Source organism: Corythoichthys intestinalis, chromosome 12 (genome assembly GCF_030265065.1).
Source record: "Corythoichthys intestinalis isolate RoL2023-P3 chromosome 12, ASM3026506v1, whole genome shotgun sequence".
NCBI classification, from domain to species: Eukaryota; Metazoa; Chordata; class Actinopteri; order Syngnathiformes; family Syngnathidae; genus Corythoichthys; species Corythoichthys intestinalis.
In genome coordinates this window covers 53,843,537-53,858,345 of record NC_080406.1, presented here as the reverse complement: position 1 = coordinate 53,858,345, position 14,809 = coordinate 53,843,537, and positions in this window count along the sequence as shown.

Here is a 14,809-nt window from a genome sequence, read left to right as displayed (position 1 = left end):
CCCTATAACGACCAAACAGAAAACTTCCGTTGTTTCTAAATTTTTTTGTGATTTTTTGCAATTTCTTTGTAGTTTTGTTGTTCTTTTCCAGTGTATTTTTTTTACGTTATATTTTTTTGCGGTTTTTTTTATTTTTATTTTTTTGCAGTTTTTTAAAGTTTTGATATTTTCCCGCAGTTTGGCAATTTTTGTGTTTTTGGCGTTTTTTTGCTATCCAATTATTCGAGTTCTTTCAAATTTAATCAAAATCCTTTTTTATCGGCTTGATTTTTTTGTTAATCGGCTGATATTCGGAAAAGGGTTAGCGAAGGATTCGCGAAGGGCGGGATGTCTGTTGTAAACAGGCAAATATTTTACGGGCTGACAATACACCAGGGGTCCCCAAACTATGGCCCGCGGGCCCGATGCGGCCCGCCTGCACATTTGGTCCAGCCCTCTGAACAAATTTTATTTTATTTTTTTTACTTGTGTTATTTATTTCCTGGCTTTTTCTGTGAACAACCCAGAGAGGGTTATTTGGTTATTATCTATTTACTTAATAGTGTTATTATTATAATATACTATTTAAAAAAAAAAAAAAAATTGTTTTACTTTTGTTCCGTAAAGAATCCAGAAAGGGTTATTTGATTGTGGCTTTCTGAAAAACAATAAATTTTTACATTTAGGCACTCCTGCAATCGTCACACTTTTTCTGTTACAAACTGACCCTGGCGCCTCATCAGAGAAGGGAAAAGGTATGTGGCCCTCACAGGAAAAAGTTTGGGGACCCCTGCAATAGACTTTTAAAATGGTGAAATCTCACCTTAACCAAACCTAACTAAAGCTTGTTGGAAGTTTTTCCAAAAAACATGTTTCATTGATGTCTACTTAAATATGAGGGCAATTTAATGAATAATTGAAGTGCAAATCTTACATGTTACTCCTTTAACAGTTCACTCCTTTCACGTCACACACTTTGACGGCCATGTGAGAAAATCCTCTCCAGCTGGATAAGTGTGGCCTGGTTTCCTTATTTAATCATTCACTTCCTGTGTGTGACTTCTTCATTGGCTTGCTGAACAAACACTGTCGTTAAGCCTTGAAATGCACTGGGAGGATGCGAAAGTGAGAGTAGGGTGAATAAACTCCATAAAGTTGCTGTTGTTGTAGGATTCGGTATTTCAAATTCATTAGTCATCTAATTTTGAGATACTGGGTCCTCTGGGTCATAACATTAAGCCCACTTTCTAATGCCAATGAATCAAAATCGTCTTAGGATACTCATTTTACTCATTGGCTGCAATAGACAACGCTAGACGTTCAATCCTATTTTACACCCAGTCCAAATGGATTGGATGTCTAGCGCCGTCAATTACACGGGTAGATGAGCATTGAAAGTCGTTCCTTTAAGTTTAGATGTATTGGACTACAGGTACAACGTACCCGACTTACGCTGTTTTGACTTTACGACGCCAAAGTCTCGTCCACCATTTTGTCTCCAGTCGCGTTTTTTTTTTTTTTGTTTAGTCGCGTACACAGTACCAAGTTCTAGCCATGCCTCCTCCCCCAGCACGGTCGCCACCATCCTGCAGTTTCTGACGGCGTCAGGTCTAGGGGTGTGACAAAATATCGAAATGGTGATATATCGTGATACTATATCGTGATACTTTGCATCCCAAAAGGTTATCGATATGCTCCTGCCAAGAATCGAGATATCGTTTTAAAAAGGTGTCAATATTTTTAAAAAAAAATCTTCCACCATAATAGTGTCTCCGGTAACTCTAAGGCTGCTATTGACGGTGCTCGACGCCCAATCCATTTAGACTGGGAACATTCGTTCATTCAAAATAGGGCTGCAGCTATCGATTATTTTAGTAGTCGATTAATCGATGAACTATTTAGTAGGAATAATCGAATAATGGGATAAGGAACATAAAAAAAATAAAATACCTGAACTGAGCCTCACACGGTATATATATATATTAGAGCTGTCCCGACTAGTCGACATAGTCGACGTCATCGATGACGTAAATCCGTCGACGAGCACAACATCCCGTCGACGGTTAATGAAGGGTTAAAAAAATATATGCGCGGAAAGTTCAGAATGTCAGATGCTCTGTATGCAAGCGGGGAAAGCGGCACAAAGCCAAAAAAGCGCACCAGAGTGTCCAAAACATTGACTTATTTCAAAGAAACAAAGGAGGGTACACTCTTCTGTCCTGTCTCTTCAATGCCAAGCTTGGCTGCACGTCAGCCGTGAATAAACACCTCAAGCGCCGTCACCCAGTTTGCAAATTTTTTTTTAATTTTATTTTTTTTATTTTTTGTACACCAGAGGGTGCTGTCGCCTTACTAAATAATAATGTTTCATTGACAATGGGCCTATAAGTGCTATTAGTATTGTTCTTAATGCTAACTGAAAGGTTTATTTCATGTTATGGTTTATTTTATGGTATAGAAAATTATATAAGGTTAAAAGGTCATAAATATATACAGTATATACAGTGATTTCACTCAAGGGAATGATTGTCAATGATAAGGTAATAAATTAAGGTAAAGGCAATTCATATAGGCAATTCATTGATATATAAATAAGGTTTAAAAGGAAAAAGGTGAAAAGTTTTCGTTAATTTCTAATTGTGTTGTTTTATTTGTGTGCACCGTAGCTCTTACAGTGTGATTACATCAAGGATGGAATAAAAGTTGTAAACCATCAGTTTAAGAGACCATCTTTTTAATCGGGATGCTACACTAGTTAATTCTATCAGCATTTGAACTCATTGTTTATTTGTGATTTATTATTGTTATTTATGTGTTTATTTGTACTTTAATACATAATTTAAGTGTTCCAATATGTTTTTTGTGAATTGATAAGCGTCAACAAAAATTTCATTGCTAAATTAGTAAACAAAAAAACAAACAAAAATTTTTTTTTTAATTATTAGATTAGTCGACTAATCGTAAAAATAGTCGGCTGACTTTTTTTTTTTTTTTTTTAAACCTGTCCTGTTCAGCTGTTTGACACAGAGAATGGAAGTCTAAGTGCCCGGATTCTGAACAGTTTTAATGTTTCACATTGAGAGTCTGACATACTCCCATTGTGATCATTCAAAATACCTTTTTATTATGACAAAGCAGCGAACAGGAAGGGATTATGGGGGGACAGAAGAAAAGAAATACAAGAGAAGAAAGAAAAGAAACACATACACAAACAACAACAAGAAATACATTGAACATCTAAACTAGTTACTAATATGCTGGTGCTATCGTCAGCGAGATGTATTTCTGGTTTACACCATGTGGGGGCCTATTGGCCAGTGAAAGAGGAGAATGGGGGTGGGGGTGTCTATAAGACTATAAACTAAGTGATTGAAAGGGGTAGAGTGTACACAAATCAGTTCTGTGATCTAGAACCCAGTAATCGTGTGAATCTCTTATGAGTGAAAGCCCGTTGGCGACCAACCCTACGCCGCCGCATCGCCAATCCCGGCACCGGAACCCCCAACCCGAGCATGCCCTACCACATCCAGCAGCACGCAAGCCCCACCGGGCGCGCGACAGCCACGCAGACGGGCGGAGAGACCGCGCGGGCACCAACCCAGGGCCATGGCCCACACCCAGCCAGCCCGGGGAGGGAGGGCGGGCGGGGGGATCCATGCGCAGCCCATCCCTCCTCCAACCGCCCAGCAAAGGAGCCACCGTCACCCCCCCCCGGGACCCAGGGTGGTCCCCCGGGCCACCCGCGCGCCCATCAACCGGCCTTCAGGGATGGCAGGAGGGGACGCATCACCAACCCCACGCCTACACCCACCCCCGCCCGCCCACCCGGACCACGAGCCACAGCCCCCCAACCGGCACGGCACGCCACGGGACCCCCAGCGGCCCACCAAGCCCCAGGCAAGGCAGGGTCCCCCGCCGGTGCAGGCGACACCCCGCTGATACACCGGCGCCCAGCCAGCGACCCGCGACGGAGCGCAGGGCGGACGCCCAGCCAGAGAAGAGAGGGGAAGGCGGAGGCAGGAGAACGCCCAGGGACTGCCATGGGGCGACGCAAGATCGGAGACCCGACCCCCCAACCCACTCCCGCGGCCGGCAGCCGAGGCAGAGGGGAGGCCACACCCCGGGAGCCACGCCATATAGAAAAAGTGTGGGACCCACCTACCACCCTATTACTGTGGCTGCCAGGTTCCCGACTGGCAGCCATCACCCAGCACCGTGATGGGGGTGTGAGGGGAGGGTAGTGCAATGTATGCATTAAAATAGGAGAGCTTGGCTTGGGGCAGTGGGACCGCAGCATGGAGTTTCTGTCCAGCCGCCCGTCCCACCGCCCTTTGCCAGAGCTCTCCTGTGGAGTATGATGTGTGTGGTGCATTTAAAAAAGGTGCAGGGATGGCGGGGCCTGTGGTGAGGAGGCAGCCGTGAGGCCCCCCCCCCCCCAGCAGGTCCCAACCATCCCACAACCTTGGTGTGTGGTGCATTAAAAACAGGGGGGAGTCGGGCTGGGACTGTAAAGCCCCGTCCCAACTCTCCCCGGAGAAATGTATGAGCATGTAAGTGCCAGGGTGAAAAATATTTACAGTGCCGAAGTGAGAAGTGCGTGAGTTAAGAGGCAGGCTCCCGCGGGCGTGGCCCCGTCCACCAGAACCACCGGCCCCAGGGCGGAAGAAGCGTCAGGGCCCCGATCAATCCCCGCCCCAGAACACCCACGGCGCCTCCGCGACCGCCCACCCCCCTCCCACCCACCGAGCACCCACCCCGCACCCCGAGCAGGCGCCACACCAAGCGCCGGCGACCAGGGGGCGTCCACCCCACCGGCAAGGGACAACAAGCCTCACCCTAGGCCCCAAGAGGCCCCGCTAACGACCCCGCCGGCCGGGGGGCAGCCGCGGCCGCCGCGGCCCAGGGAGGCAGACAGGGCCGGAAACAGACCAAGGGGAGAGAAGCGCACCCCCCACAACCCACCCCCGGGCCAAGAGGGGCGCGCGGTATGGCACCAGAGGGCACCTCCCCGGCACCCGGTACAGGGAGACGCGGCTCCGGCCGGGCGGACCTGGGAGGGAACCATGGCTGCCGCATACACCCCCCGGCCCCCACCCCAACCCCAACCCGGCCGGCCGGGGAAGGGCCGCGGCCCCGGACCGGCACCCGCACGGCCCCCCCACCCGCCCACGACACCAGCGCGCGCCCGACGGGACCCCCCGCACAGCCAGACGCAACCGGACAAGCCCCGGCCGAAAATCCCGGGGGCCAAGACCGGCGGCGGGACGGCCCAGGGCAGGACGCCAACAAACTCCACCTGTAAAGCTGATAGAAGAAGAGGTTTATCAAACACCATTAGATGTATGCCAAGGACCAGTGAAGTGTATTATTTACGCATAGTTCCTTAATTGTTCCAAGTCTGATAAGTAATATATAGGGTGTTCCAAAAAAAGTTGCATATGATCCCCAGCAGCTGGAAACCAAATTGTCCATGAGTATCCTTGTAAAATAAGCCCATTGACCGACTAAACTGTGAAGGAAGAAAAATTATTTATTACATGCTGTTGGGAGTGTATAAAACAATTCGGATTTAAACCCGTAAAAATAGTCGGCTGACTAATCGGGAGAAAATTAGTCGTTTGGGACAGCCCTAATATATATATATATATATATATATATATATATATATATATATATATATATATAAAGAGGATCTATGTACAACAAAAGAACAACTGGCTAACTTACATAGCAAAAGTCCGCTAGCTTAAATGCTATAAATGCTAACAATTTTTTACAATGCTCTTAACAAATGGCTCAAACACATATTCCCACAAAAAATGGCTAAATATACCTTTAAACTAAATTAGGAATGCATTAAAAAAAATCATTAGCTCAAACAAACACTTATGTTGGTCTTGGAGCAGATGGATTCAGCCGTGTGAACTGAGGTAGACTAGAGGGCCGTGTAGCCACCCAAATCCATCAAAATAAATGCAAACACTTTCAAAACCATTACAACACCACTTTAAATAAACGAATACTCGAACCAGCAAAATTTAATTTGAATCTTTTTTTTTCTAATCGAATGCTCGAGTTAATCGATTCATAGTTGCAGCACTAATTCGAAACCAGAGCATTCACAGTCATTCTGTCCAATTTTCGGGGCAGTTACAGGTCACTTGCTGTTCATTTATAGGTCATTTCCTGTTGAGTTTGAGTCACTGCCTATTCATTTGGGTGATTCCCAGGTCACTTCCTGTTCTGTAACTCAAAATAAACATGAAGTGACCCATAAAATACCCCAAAATCAACAGGAAGTAACTGAAAATCTACAGGCAAATGACCTGAAATGGCCCAAAATTACCCATTGCCTGGCATTGGCTGCCACTGACGCCGATAGACGTTCAATCAGTTTGAAGTGGGAGGGTGGCAGCGAATGAACAATAGTTCATTCGCTGCCACCCTCCCAGTTCAAATTGATTGAACGTCTACAAGTGAAAACTCATTCCAATTCACAGCAGAAGTTTGTTTTTCTGTTTATTAGTTGTTTGTAGAATATCCTAGAATGATTTACTGACCAATTTATCGATAATTGTTGTATCGCCATATCGTCAGATCATCGTTATCGTGAGCTCTGTATCGCAAATCGTATCGTATCGTGAGGTAACAAGAGGTTCCCACTCCTAGTCAGGTCCCACCCGCTATCATCTACGAATCTCATGTGTCCGCCCGAGAAGCGCCCTTTTCAGCTTGAGAGAGTCATGACGCCCGCCCCAACCTGTATTTGTATTTAGAGGTACTTGAAGGGTTAATTCAATTTACAAGGAAATTCGGGTTACATCGCCAGCCTAGGAATGTTCGTAACCCGGGGACTACCTGCACTATCATCATCAATGGGATGGCAATAAGTTAAATGCTTGTGATATTACTATAAGTGAGTTCTGGCATCACACTTATTAAAATGTTATTATTGTGACCTACAAAACCTAAAATGTATGGATTAGGATTTTCAACTCCCTGGGAAAAAAAAGGGACACCTCAATTTTAGAGAAGACCGATCTGATAACTGTCATCCTTTAATTTTTTTGTATGTGAAAAGTGAATTTATATCTTAATTATAGTAATTTTACTCAAAACTGAATTAATTCGGCACATACTGTATTTTAGGGATATAAGCACATGAAAAACAATAATTATCAGCAATGTACTGTACAATGTACAAATATAAAAAATACTAAAATAAAATTAACATCTGTCATGCACAATTTAAACTGTATAATTTGACCCTTAAGGCCCTGAACCTTTTTTGTGTGTTTGTTTGTGTTTGTGGGTGTTTGTTTGTTTGTTTGTTTGTTTTTTAACTCATTCACTCCCAACCATTTTCACCAGTACAACTCCCTTCGCTCCTGGCCGTTTTACTGGGTTTTGACTGATTTTGCAAGGCCCACGGAAAATTCTGTTCTACTGCTATATAAACATGGAACCCACCAAAAGAAAGATTAGACTCTCTTCTTTCAGCAGAAAATAAAAAAGTTACTTCATATCTTTTTCCATTCTTCAGAAATCAGCATTAGAATATGGCTGTTTGAGCAATTTTCCAATTTCTGATGAAAAACTGAGAAATTGAGCTTTTTGTAAACGCATACATTTCAAACATAACTTTGACTTTAACACAGCTATTTTGTGCTTTAGTTACATCCCAAACATCTGAATAATGTTTTCCTTTTACAAAATAACATGAACAGCAAGACAAATAGAGCTTTTGATAGCAAAGTAACAATTTATTTACACATAACTAACTGAGTGATGACGCTGTCGTGGCCGCGACAGCCGGGGTAAACTTTTCCCTCATCGCCGCCTGTCTCATAAAAATGTTTTTTTTTTTGTGGTGACCACTGCCTCATGGCGGAGTTTGCCTGGGGAACTTGTGTCCCTGGGGGGGAACTGGTTTGGCCGTGTGCGTTTCCGGCTGAGTCGCGGGACACTGGAGGGTGCGGGGGACGCGAGCGGCCGAGCACGGCGGCGCATGCTCTGCTCAGCGAGCAGCACGGACTCAACGGCATCGTCCGCTGCACTAGTGGTCCCGGCCGTTCTACTCAGTCGTCCAACGCCTGGCATCCTGGTCGTCCATTCGGTCGTCTTCCACCGGTGCTCCGGCCGTGTCGCCCGGCTGTTCGTTCCGTTGAATCGCGTTGGTGGTCTTACCAAATGCGCCACTGCCTTCCAGTGGCCAGTTTTATTGCTTTAAAATGGATTTTCAGCATTGTGCTTTGGAGCTAGGTTAAATCAGAACCAAGAGATGTCTCTTGTGAAAAAAAAAGTGTAAAAGACATATAAATACGTCTTTGGGACACTGAAACATTTAAAAATAGAACGTATGTATATGTTTTTGGGAGCAAATGAAGGTAAGTTAAGGTGCGTTTAAAATCCCTTCAGCAATAACAGTTTTTGCAAATATAATGTGGAAATGCAAACAAAATTGATAAAACACAAAAATATAATACAAATAGTAAATTTAAAGTACACAGGGAAGAACAAGAAAACAAATAATCATCATTTTGAATATGCTTCTTAGTTGAGCTTCACTCGAACCTCTTATCTTTACTCCCACACTCTTATGTTGTCATCCGTTTTCCTCACGGCCACAGACCTTCCCGACCAATTAGATGAGCGGGATTGCCATTGTTCTGTCAGCTCATTGGTCAGAAAGCAGGAGAGGGAGGAATGCACTCCCCTACATATTCTTGGAAGGCAGTATTCGTTTGTATTTTGGATATTCATGATAATATGGGACAAAGCTCATCCCTTGTAAGGTTAATGTGGGACGCATACTTTTGTTTCTGAATACCGGACGATTTTGTTTTTCAAGGGAAAGTTGGTAACCCTAGTATGGAAGCATATACAGTAGGTGGATGCTAAGTCTATGTAGGGTTAAACGTGCGAAATACTACAGCAAGTGACTTTAAAATGATAGCAGAGCATATTTTGGACACAAATCCATCCAAAGAAGTGAGGTGAATGATGAAATTAGATCCTAATTAATCTTCCTTTCTCAGATGCCTTGGCCCCACCCACTAAAAAATCCTAATAGAAGATGTCACACCCAGAATGAGCTGCAGATTTTTGCAGTCTGCTCGCATGCTATCCACAGGCTTTCTATTCTCTTGTTGCCATGTGACCCTTCTATCATTATGTCTACATACACTAGTGCTAGCCAGTGCAGCCCTTGAAAGCTAGACAAGATCATCAATTCTGCTTGTGATGTCACACAATTACTGAAAAAAGCGGGTGCTCCCTGATACATTTTTTTGGGCGGAACTGAAATGGTAAAAAAAAAAAAAAAAAACTTTATGCAGGGGCAAATACAATACTGGGGCACAGCGCTGGCGAAGGATAATTTTTTTTTAGCACTTATCTATCGTACAAAGTCAGAAATAGTGCTTTAAACTGTGTATAATCAAACCAAATTACATGTTTCTGTTAAAAAAAAAAAAAAAAAAAAAAAAAACTCCCGTGTAAGGTCCCGCGGGATTTACTCGCATGATTGCTTTCAAGCATGTAGAGACGTCCCGAGAATTGACGCAGGTTGGACACTTTCCCAGACTTGTCCCGTGTTGCCTACTGGTGCTCTCTGTGCAGGGTGGGCTGCTGGCGCCATTTTATAACCCGGACATTACGTCATTTTTGGTCAGCATCGACTGTCACAATGTTGGTCAATCAAATCATGTTTTGTTCCAGAGGGAGCGTTCCCAACGTTGTAACTGCAGCCAATTCAAGCTCATCAAGACTGTATTTAAGCCCAGGCAAACCAAGAGAAGGGTGGCGACATATTAACTTGCTGGGCGCCATTCGACACCTCTGCCGCCCTTGTTTTGAAATCCCTGTCGTTGTGCTGGTATGTGAGTGTATTTGTTTAGTTGTCTTATCGGCTCTCTGCCTACCGCTTAGGCATCACCCCAGCTCTGCACGTGGTGCTGAGTCACCTGGAACAGCATCAGCGCTATGCCAGGATGCTCTTTGTGGATAATAGTTCTGCATTCAACAGCATCATTCTTGACATTCTCATTACAAAGCTCCCCCCCCTCCCCCCGATAAAGGTCTTCTTATCCAACAGACCCCAGACTATGAGACTTGGCCCCTACCAATCTTCCACCCGCACACTGAGCACCGGCTCACCACAGGGCTGCATGCTGAGCCCCCTCCTGTACTGCCTCTACACCTACGACTGCAGTCCAATTCACAGGAGCAACACCATCGTCAAGTTTGCTGATGACACCACAGTGGTTGGACTAATCTCACAGGAAGATGCGGCACCTTACAAAGAGGAAGTCCACAAACTCTCAGACAGGCGCTCACACAACAACCTGACCCTGAACACCACCAAAACCATCATGGACTTCAGGAGGAACGGTACCGACCCGCCGCCCCTGTACATCAACGGCGAGTGTGTGAAGAGGGTCCACACCTTCAGGTTCCTGGGAGTCCAGATCTCAGATGACCTCTCATGGACAGCAAACATAACAGCTTTCATAAAGAAAGTGTCTGCACTTCCTGCGAGCCCTCAGGAAGAACAAGCTGGATAGGAGGCTGCGGCTGGCCTTCTACCACTCATTCTTTGAGAGCCTGCTAACATACTGAATTTCCACCTGGTACAGGAGCTGCACTGCTGCAGACAGGGAGATGCTTCAGAGGACAGTCAAGATGGTGCAAAGGATCACTGGCTGTCCACTCCGCTCCCTGATGGACATCTACTCCTCTCGATGCCTCAGCAGAGCTCTAAACATCCTCAAGGACAGCTCAAATCCTGGTTGCCGGCTGTTTGAACTGCTTCCACCTGTGAGACGTTATATGTGTTTAAAAGCAAGGACAAACCGACTGAGGAACAGTTTCTTTGCTAGCGCCATCTCCACCCTGAACAGCCATATGTAACACCACATCACCCAATGTCCAATATTCATTTACATGCAATATACTATGTGCAATACTTAATATGTGCAATATTCAATGCCCTACAGTCAACTTCTGCTACTTAACTTCTATTCACACATAGTCTATGTGCAGTACTTATTTACATGCAATTTTAATGTGCAATATTCAATGCCTCAGTGTCACTTTCTGCTACTTAACTTCTATTCACACATATTCTATGTGCAATACTTATTTATGCGCAATGTTAATGTGCAATATTCAATGCTTAACTGTCAACTGCTGCTACTCCACTTCAATTATTTACACCGCCTGAACATAAGATTACTTCAAACATATTTTATATTTATTTAGATTTTATACTTTTATTCTTGCAAGCCACTTTCGAGTTTTTTTTTTACTTGTCCTGCACTGTAAAGGGAGATGCTCCACAATTTCATTGTACAACTGTATAATAACAATAAAGGGCTATTCTCTTAATTCTATTCTATTCTATTAGTATTATTGATCCCCGTCAACCTACTGTGACGGACCCATTGTCTTATTCCTCCTTTTCTGTGATTGTGTGTAATTTTGTTTGTTTTTAACCCTTGAACGCATCCCTCCGATGTGTTCTGCTTTGAAGTACAACCTTGTTTCCGCAGTAGCGGACCCTAACATCAGCAACAAAATAAACCACACATTTCCAAAGATGGACAATGGAGTCTCTTCCTCTGCTTTACGATCCCATAGCAATTTAATTTCGTTATGTTTTTAGTTTAATTTAGCTGTTTTCAGCTTGCTATGTTGATAATTGCGATGTTTGTTTACCGCTTTTCGTCTTACAGCGAAAAAAGTGACAATCGGCCCGCCATGATATTTTCGTCATCAGCCATCGTGCGGTGACCAGGGAATTTAACACCTGCTTTTACGTACACCGCTTCCCGGGAAAGTCATGATACTAAGACGTGACCTGGGAAATGTCCGCGTAATCTCCGTGTCAAGCGACCTGGGAAATTGTATTCACACATAAGGGCTACCCGTTTAAATCCCATAATTTTCACGGTATTTCGGTGCGTGTAAAAGGGGCTTAACTGTTATACAATTGATCAGTGTATCTGAAGTGGTAGGTTGTGACGTAAATGTGGTTTATGTTGCCCAGGTGGGTTACCTATCTTACCTCTATTATTCCTCCTTGCTTTTTATCCTTGCTGCAAGCAAATAACTTTCTAATATCCATTTAAAAGAGTAATGCTGTTTGAGTGCTTGTAAAACAGCTGGAAATGATGATGAGCACACATACAAAATTGTTCGAGTTTATATCCCATAACTAGGCAAGTAATTCATACATATGGAGTCTATTCATTTTGGTCATATATACAAATAGCAATAAATAGCATCAGTAATGATACAGTTCGAATACCATATATCATATCAACGCAATATTAGACAAAGTTCTTGAGTAAGAGCCTCTTACTCAAATACATTTAATTCTCAATGTATTCCTCGCCATTTATGTAAAAGACAGCAGCGAATCTGCTACTTCAATCCGCGAAGAGAGTAGTTTATTGCGATTACTCTTTACGTATTAGGCAGTTAAAGTTGAACCATTTAAATTCACAATTCATGGGAATAGGCGACAAAACAAACATCAACACAGAGGTGAAAACAAATAACATGGATGGGCAGTTTATCTGGCACTAACCTGTAAAGCAGCTGGGAAGATATAATTTGCACCCTCGACTGTATGATTAGCACACGCACCGTAATATTGATGCTACATTCACGTGTTGTTGAAGTAATCGAAAAAATGATTCTCTATTTCATCGTGTTTAAAAAAAGCGCCAAACAAGTCACTCAACTTGGCAAAATATCAAACTGGCTAAATTTATACTAGGGCACTACAGATCAAAATAGTCACTTGCCCTGTAAAGGTTAATGTAACCTCATCACATCTCAATTTTAGAAGCCGCCAGTACTATACTGCATAAAAACACTTCAGAATTCATGACACAAGTTACCACACACCGATTGTGTACTTCAGTGTCCAGAACAGACAAATGTGAGTGAGGTCACCGCGTTTTTGACCTTGGACCTCCCAGTGCTGAATGCTGCTATTGTCATTGTTAGGGTGTTGCTTTTCAATTGCAAGCTTTGTCTGGCTTCAACTAAAATTCTGTTTAGAATACCACCAATCAAACGAACCTGAAATGACCATTGGGAGATTGCCAGTGGGCCAAAACACACCAGTTTGCTTACCCTGTTTTTTGAAATCCAAGGGTTCATCTCGAGTCTCGTAAATGCAACATTCCTCGTTCCTCAAATCATTGAAGGCGTCCCGCAAATTGTTCTCACGCCAGCAGAGCGTCTTACAAGAACATGGAGGAACGAGCCGAAAGTGAGGATTGAGGAACTTCTTCATCTTAAATCGTGGAAGCGCCGATCCTCTGCGGAAGTTTTATAGTTACTTGATGGTGATGCCTACCAATGACGTCATCGAGGAGCGATTGACCTATTTCTATAAACATATAAACAGAGGTGGGTAGTAACGCGTTAGATTTACCTGAGTAACTTTCTGAGAAAAATATATTTCTGATAGTAGTTTTACTAAGCAATACCTTTTACTTTTACTTGAGTAAATTTGTGAAGAAGAAATGCTACTTACTTCGCTACTTTGGGTTACATTCGTCATTACATTTATTGTACACATTGCATTTTACTTATTTTTATGCTGGGGATGCCAACAGTTGCTCATCCAGTTTCACAGTTTCACCACTGAGATGTCGCACTAATAATCAAATGACTTCATTATATCGATCAGACTCGTTCTATGCCTGTTCAATCACGTGGCATCTTTGAAGCACTGAAAAAAATGAAGTATTTGATATAAAGCCCCGCTGTCAACTTGACTTGAAAGTACGGATTTTAATATCTCTCCCAGTTTTTATTTGGCACTGATTGACCACGGAAAACCAGCGATATGATCGTTTTAGTTTCACAATGGGAAATATGTTTTCTCCACTAGAGGACACTCATGCTCTTTGAACGAATAATGCTTAGTTTCTGTAGATTTTTTTTCTCTTGACGGAAATCAGTGTTTTTTGTTGTTGTTGTATTTCTTTAGCTTAATGTGGTTATGTAATATGTTATAGTACAGTATTATAATACTGTATTGGGCGGAATATAAGACGGTGTTTTCTGCATTGAAATAAGACTGAAAAAGTGGGGGTCGTCTTATATTCGGGGTCTAGACATTATACCCATTCGCGACACCAGATGGCGCCAGATATCATTGAAGCGAATGCTGAACTTGACTCCCCAGGCCAAAGCGAACCCCTGACACGAAGAAGAAGAAAGTGGTAAGAATGAAAAGAGAAGATAATAGAATAGTTTGCATTATTTTATTGCAATGTTTTTCCTTATTCAGATTTGTTTCACGACTACAGTTACAGTTAGACTTCACTTTGATGGTTAATGCACTTATTGCGATTTTGTTGTTTTATCACAATAGATTGGTTTATTTACATTTCAAAAACCAGAAGCCATTCATTTACGAATGTGATTGCACTTTAGTTTACATATTTAAATGTTCAGATATTAATGATTTGATTAAGGATTTGAATCAGGCAAAATAACATGCTTTTTCTCTCAGATATATTGTTATAATCATTTGTTTCGGATGTACTGTAATTATTTTCTGTATAAAAATTAATTTGGTGTTCAAAAAGTCTTTTTTTCAAACTTGAGTCTTGAAAAAGAGGGGGTCGTCTTATAATCAGGGCTGTCTTATATTCGGGCCAATTCGGTATTCATATAGGTAACTTTGTGCTGAGAAAAAAATACCATTGTTTAAAAAAAAAAAAAAAAAAATCAAACATCTTAAGCAGTTACTCACAATGTTACACATTACTTTAGCATTCTTTTCACCAAATACTTTTTTTTA